At 39.9% G+C, this 7,769-nt stretch overlaps 1 long non-coding RNA gene across 1 annotated transcript; it reads right to left on the bottom strand.

The window, feature by feature from the left end:
• Positions 1-3,885: 3,885 nt before the first annotated feature.
• On the bottom strand, positions 3,886-4,828 carry LOC148041921 (uncharacterized). The gene is made up of 5 exons (XR_015692514.1): positions 4,738-4,828; positions 4,510-4,629; positions 4,281-4,400; positions 4,089-4,171; positions 3,886-3,973 (listed from the first exon to the last, which is right to left on the bottom strand). It is a non-coding gene; the product is annotated as an uncharacterized LOC148041921 (long non-coding RNA).
• Positions 4,829-7,769: the final 2,941 nt, after the last annotated feature.

Consider the following 7,769-nt stretch of genomic DNA (forward strand, 5'->3'; position numbering starts at 1 on the left):
AGTGCAGTACATCAGTGATGCGATATCAGTAGGCAATAAGTACATCTATTCTCTCCTAGGCTTCTTGGAGCTAGGCTCCCCATGGTCAGAGCTATTCTTGATCATAGACAACAATACATTTTGCCCCAATAGTTCCTGTCTAATGACAGTGGGGTCTTCAACACCGGCAACCATGCCACGGGCCACTATGGAGAAAAGTGGGCCAGACCTAGTACTCATGAATAAGTAGAGAAGCTTCGAACGTTGAAGCAACACTACTTTCTCCAGGCTGGAGTTGGTCGGGATGGTCTTGAAGGGCCCAGCCTTTGTTAGTGCCCTCAACTTCAAGAAGTTCTCTGCAAAAGCAGGGGAGCATGTCTTATGAAATACAACAATGTCGTTGACAAGCTGCCCAACGTACTCCTTCAATGCCGAGTCTTGCACCCTTCCTTGGCTACCAGATCGGCCACCCTGCCTAGATGAAAACTCATCTATATAGACAATCTCCTGCAACACACAAGTTCAGTATCAGACTCACTATGCATGGAGTGTGCTGAAGATATATAAATCATATTCATATGAAACTTAACCAGTAGGGCCTCTAGGGCATCGAGAGCACACACAACAGATTCAGGCCCCCAGACGCGAGCCTCCGGCCAGGGCACATCTGGGGGCCCGATCCCGACAAAAACACATGTGTGTGCTCCCGATGCCCTGCAGATTCAGGCCCCCAGACGCGAGCCTCTGGCCAGGGCACATCTGGGGGCCCGATCCCGACAAAAACACATGTGTGTGCTCCCGATGCCCTAGAGGCACTACTGGTTAAGTTTCATATGAAACCGAGAACATTACCTTCTCTGCATCATCTATCTGCCGCTGTAATGGAGCATCCAGGTCTGCTCCTGCCACTGGGCTGCCCTCGTCTCTCTCCTGGGTAGGCACTGCATAGTCAGGTCGAGGACCAAAAAGGCTTTCCTGCAACCGCTCGAACTCCTCATCAGAGATCTGATACTGTGGCGCCGCATCCTCAATCTGCTCCTGGATGCTCACAATGGCAGAGATGTCATCGATGCTCGTGCCATCATAACGAGCCACCTCATCAACATGTGGTGGGGCATCCTGTAAATCAAAATCGATGAAATCACTAGGTGCATCACGCACCATGATATAGTATAGTTATTCTTTCCTAAGCTCCAACAACTCTATCACATCCTGCATGAGTAGATATTCCACCCCCTCGATGGTGATAGCATGGAGAGAAGAGAGGGTTGGCTCTTCGCTCGTGGGCATCTCATCAGGGCAGGGAGGTGGGTGCACAATGGCCAAGCTCTGTGCTGCCTCAACACTCAGATCGAGAGTGATCTCCTCAGGCTCCCTCTCAAAGTACTCTAATAGTGGCCGAGAGGGTGCGTCGATGTCCTCGTCACTGTCCTCTTGCACCTCAGTGCACATAACATATATGACAAAGGCGGCATCCCTCTCAATGAGATCCATCGTGACGTGGTCCTGTGACGAGGTGGGCACTGCTCTAGCGTGGAGATGTTGCCCCACATGCACTAGGGCTCGACTTATCACCTTTGCATGGCTGGATCCGGCACATAAACTATACAAAAAATCCATGGGAACCCACCTGAGAGTGGAGTCGGGAATAGAGCAAGTGAGAGGGTTCACTGCATCACAAAACGATGCTAGTATACTAGAGTCAGGGTCTACAGCGGAAAGCGAGCTCTCTAGACTCAAGGTCACGCAAAACCTAGGGTATATCTGGTCCCCTATGTGCGCGTAGCATGTGGAACTGATCCATGCGGCGAAGGCGGGAGTGGTAGCCATGGCACACAAAGAGAGAAGGAATGAGAGCACAAGTGTAGGGCAGTGGAGAATGAAAGTGATAATGAGTTTAGAGTTATAGCTTTTATGTGTCTAGGGTTTTAAATAAAGGTTCTTTATAAAGTTATTAATTCTAAAGTTTCAAATTAAAACTCTTACCTTAGTTTCTTTATTTCAGTACTTTAAAGTCACTGTTAAAATTACTCATACAGACAAACGCTTCATTCTACATTATTATATCCTCGAATATGTTTGGGTCGCTGAGTATATTCAAGTCTAACGAGAGAAAATATATAATTTTTTAAAGAAAATAAATCTAAAAGGCCTTGAAATTCCCTTTGGATCCAATTTAATATTAAAATGTAAGAAACGAGCAGCAGAGATGCGCTACAATATATCATTGTGCACAGACAATAGTCTCTAGACTATAGACCTCTAACCTGCAATTTAATTATGATTTTTAACTGCACGATTGAGTAATTACAGTATGTATTATCGCACGCTTGGATCACAGTAAACTAAAATTTAAAGTACTCAGAAGTTCAAAAAATGTATGTATTCACTCTTTATAAAGTTTTTTTACAAGGATTCCACTATCTCAAGGATATGTGGAGAAGCACATTGTTTACATGTCATAGATTGCTCACTACGAGTCCTGACTTTTCTATTATCTAACTTGAAATAGAAGTTGTAGAGGGGCTCACTGGACATTATTTGGATTTCTTATCTCAGAAAATAAATGGGCCAATGACTCTCTGCACTGACTACGAAAGGATTATGACCACTTCACAAGATTACCACATCTACGAGCGCTGTATGTGTGTCATCTCGGATATCTTGATCCAAGCTGATCCACTCCCCTCGCAAAAGTCGCCATCTTCTATATCGAAAGCGAACGCACAGAGTTTGTCTAGCAATGAAATACCTATAATAAAAACAAAAATAATGGTAAGTGATCAATGCGACTAACATAACAATTCATCTAAGCGAGACCTATGTCAATTAAATCAAGGTATGCAAAGTAGTAAAAAAGTTTTACCTGAATGTAATATCAGATTGGTTGACCCTGCACTCAATCGTCTCATCAAAATGTGTTCTTTTGACTTCCCAAGACTCACCCAATAGCTGACTCATCCATTCCTCGGATGGACACTTGCATTGATAAGTAATCTTTGTTTTCTTCAAAACATCACATGAACCAAACAAATGTGCAAACAATGAGAATGGAATAAACCAATTAAGATGCACATCTTTGGAGCCTGTGGTGGGTTTCATAACACTATTGATGTCAGATTTTATCTTCGACTTGCAAGCTCCTGACAACTCCAAGCTACCAATGAACCATTCACCACTAGACAGTGGCGGCAATGGAACATGCTGCAATCTCTGGCTTTCTACCACATATAATGAATTATAAAAAAAGATATTTTGAGTGGCAAGTTGACTTATAGAGGTATTATCATAGATCAAAGAACCTATCTCTTCATGCCAAACATGTATCTTGCCGCTTAAACATTCCACATTCTGCCATTCATGCAAAGTCGATGGATATAGAGCTGTCAATCAAACAAGACTGAATTAGAATACTGCAAAGACTTTTAAAAACAACTCTGATACAAAAGAATAATCAATGATAAAATTTAACAACTTAATGTTTTGTTTATAATTTGCAATGTTGTTCTCGTCGTGTACAGAGATTTGTTTATGCGTATAAACATGTTGAATCAACACTTCTGTTACTGCACTTGTGCCATTAAACACTTTTCTGAACTCTAGAATTCTACCTTTCCAATGTTTGCTAGGGTTTACAACATCCTTGCGCTTCACCTTGAAACTCCCTCGAGTACTTGGGTGCATCAAAATCCAATCCAACTTATAATACTTATCACAAATCCAATTACCGCCATTATCTTTCATGTTGAAGACCTCCACTGCAAGTATGCTACTGATATTTTTCCTCCGTGAAGACATCTGTAACAACCAAATACAAAAGTTACCTATCAACATGTGTATAATTTCCAAATGTTCTCTCCAAATAAAATTAAATTTAAATGGATCAATTTAAAAAAGAAACATTGTATCTGTAATTTCTTTCACAAAGATCCCTAGATATGTTGAACAAGAAGTTGACTTATAGCAAGACCATTGTTCCTTCACTGACAGATTCCTGTAGTACAAAAACAAAAGAAATATTGGGTCAACGCATACATATAACTTATATAGGCTTTGTCCAAATGCGTTGAAATTTAACCATGGAACAGTAGTAAAAAATGGCAATATACCTGTGGCTTTCTCTGCAAAAAATCCCAAAGATATTGTAGAAGTTGAGTTCTTAATAAATCATTGTTCTTCACCCTCAGAGATTCTTGGAGTAAAAAAACAAAGGAAAGCTCAGTATGCATGTAACTTGTATACATTTTGTCTAAACGAGATAAAATTTAACAGTGGAGCAACAAAAAAACAAGACAATATACCTGTAACTTTGTTTACAGAGAAACCCTAAGATGTTGAAGAAGAAGTTGAGTGTTCAAAATCCCAAAGATGTTGTAGAAGTTGAGTTCTTAATAAATCATTGTTCTTCACCCTCGGAGATTCTTGGAGTAAAAAAACAAAGGAAAGCTCAGTATGCATGTAACTTGTATACATTTTGTCTAAACGAGATAAAATTTAACAGTGGAGCAACAAAAAAACAAGACAATATACCTGTAACTTTGTTTACAGAGAAACCCTAAGATGTTGAAGAAGAAGTTAAGTGTTCAAAATCCCAAAGATGTTGTAGAAGTTGAGTTCTTAATAAATCATTGTTCTTCACCCTCGGAGATTCTTGGAGTAAAAAAACAAAGGAAAGCTCAGTATGCATGTAACTTGTATACATTTTGTCTAAACGAGATAAAATTTAACAGTGGAGCAACAAAAAAAAAGACAATATACATGTAACTTTGTTTACAAAGAAACCCTAAGATGTTGAAGAAGAAGTTGAGTATTCAAAATATCACTATTATTGACTGTAAGAGACTCCTAGAGTATCAAAACAAAAGAAATTACATGTCAAAGAATGCACATAACTTGCACAGGTTTTCTCCAAACGAGATAAAACTTTACCATAGAACATCTATGGAAGAGAAAAATATACCTGTAGAGTTTTGTGAAGAGAATCTTAGGGCTTTGGTAAAACAAGCTCTGCTCTCATAAAACACATGAAACTCTCTCTGTGCTTGTGCAAAGCAAATGAAATTTTACAGGGTTACAGACAGGGCAAGAAACAGTGAGGCTGTAAAATTTCGTCAGGAAAGAAGAAGCGGGGAAAGAGATATGACAAATTTGAGTTCCGCCTAAAAAAGAGGGGGAAACTGAAAAGGGGAGAAAAGAAAAGTCAAACATAAAAAATAAGAAAATGAAAATTCGAGGCACAAACTTCCAAGAAGTGACAGCTTTGTACTCCCCTTTTCCCTTATTTTATTGCTGAGGGAAGATTTGGTCCAAGATATGGCTAGAAGATTCATGTTACATGAATCTGGAATCCCAGCTCTCTCATTGGTTAGGCCTATATTTGTTTATTCACTCCTTAAGGGGCAAAAAAGAGAGTCCATATTTCTCCTAATGGCTGCATTTGAATTCTATGAGTGCTATTCAGCTAGCCAAGAATCCGGTCTTCCATGTGAAGACAAAACACATTGAGGTGAGGTATCACTTCATACGTGGGGTCGTGGAGGACAAGTTTGTTGACCTTGCCAAGATCCCCACCCACTGACAAAAATCTTGTAGATTTGCTCACGAAAAGCCTCACTACTGAGCGCTTTGCCTTCCTCAGAAGATTGATGGGCATTGGATGAGATGATGTTTTTCCTCATCCTGTTGTACATGTGTACATTGTACTATCTTTTCTTTTTCTTTTCACTCCTCACTAGGGCAGATTCGCCTTTAAGTGGGAGGTTGTTGGGGATAAAGGCGCCTCTTCCTAGCCGCCCGTGTATTACTACACTGACAGTACCCGCCACTACACACTGCAGGTGGCAAGCGCCCGTCACCGTCACTTTATTCTTTATTCTTTTAGTGATAGTTTGAATAAAGGAAGGCCCGGTCACACATTGTGACCGTTGGAGTTTCCATTTGTGTCTCTCTCTCTTCTTGCTCTTGCTCTCCGCCATAGCTCACTTCCAAGAAAGTTACGATCCTTTTTAGCTTTCGTCTAGTTGAAGAGCTATACTTTTAAAATTGTCAAGCCCCACATGGGATTCCAACTCACATCTCACATGGATCTTAAATACATCCCTCATGGGCTAAGTATGTCTCCCCTTTTCTCAACCAAATAGGGGAGGATTTCCATGAGCCCAGTTGAATATCTATATTTCAACAATTGCCAAGTCCCTAAAAGCCTTTTTTATCCTAGTCCACACATGAATACTATATTGTATAAAAAATCCCCTCACTTAGCATTACCAACCCCAACCAATCAATGACCAACTACTCCAAGATCTAAGACTAATCTATCAAGGATACCTAAATTTCCTAGTCCTATAATAACTTATCCATGTAGCAAAAAAATAATACAATAAGGGGGGATGCACAAACTCTTATGTAGCACATGACAAAGAGGGTAATGGAATCCTTATTGGACTACTAGCCAATCCCAATCATGTTGCTAAGTAAGAAGAAAGGAAGTAAACCACCTAGGAGAAATGGTTCAGTGTTGCAATTGCCACCAACTAGGGCACATGCCAAGCAATTGCCCTAAAAAGCAAGAACCTTTATCAAAAAATCAAGCAAAATATTTCAATCTAAAAGGTCAAGGTCAAATGTTGGAGATGAAGAACTAATACCACCAATATATCTTAGGGTCAAACTTATTGCAAGAAAAGAGTATGTTATTGAAGCTCTCATTAACAAAGGAGAAAATCATAATATCATAATCTATAATGCATTGGATTGAAACCACTCAATGGGAGATTGTGCTGGCAACTAACACAACAATTGTCTAATGTTTTTTATTTACCACTGTAAGGTTAAAATCCTCATTGTATGGTGCTTGGATATCTATTTTTAAAAATAAAAAAGAAGAATAAAAAGAGAAGATAAATATGCACCCATGACATTGCACCACACCAAGGGGCTCTCAATTTAGGCACACGAGCAGTGGCCTCCATTAGTCAACTCCATCTCTAACCCCCTAGCCCTTCTCCCAATTTCTTCATGTTTACTCATGGCTCATCAAGGGCACGATATAACTACGGAGCTCAACTTACCTATGATTAGATCTGATTCCTTCAATCAATTTCACTTTTCTCTCTCTACTTTCACTCACTATAGTGCCATCAAAAGAGATCATGGAAGCAAGGCAAAAAGGAACTTGAGAAAGAAATCAACCTCCCCAACTCCCACATATATTTGCAACCATTATAGACCATATCCTTAACAGGCTACTCAATACACACTCACCAACTTAGTGCAACGACTCATGATGCCTCAATGTATTCTTCTTCAAGTACCCTTTCTGTAGAAATAGCAATTCTTGCATCTTCTAAGTTTCCTTGCTTCATTGACTATATCAAGGGCCATTGGAGTTGTATTCTACCTAAGAAATTACCCAATTATGTACAAGTACTCATATGGTAATTGCAAAATAACATGTGCACAATTTGGGTCCTCAAGTATGGGACAATAGTCCACAAGCCCCATCTTCCAAACCAACAGCGTGTGTCCCATGGACTAAAAGAAGGCAAGCACTTTTCCTAGAAAGAGAATGCATGAAAGATTTTTTAGTGTGGATATAGATGTCACCGAAAATCATAAAACATCATATATCCCTAAATAACAACTCTTCCGTTCTCTATGACATACAACCCAACCCCAATGGCCATTCAAATTTATCCAACAAAAGGACCACTAGTCAAGCATATCAGCATCAACAACGATCAACTCTTAAGTGGCTTTGTCACCTACCACCACTTCAACCATTAGCTACT

Source organism: Lygodium microphyllum, chromosome 1 (genome assembly GCF_053477565.2).
Source record: "Lygodium microphyllum isolate KBCC chromosome 1, Lygodium_microphyllum_v1.1.10, whole genome shotgun sequence".
Classification (NCBI taxonomy): Eukaryota; Viridiplantae; Streptophyta; class Polypodiopsida; order Schizaeales; family Lygodiaceae; genus Lygodium; species Lygodium microphyllum.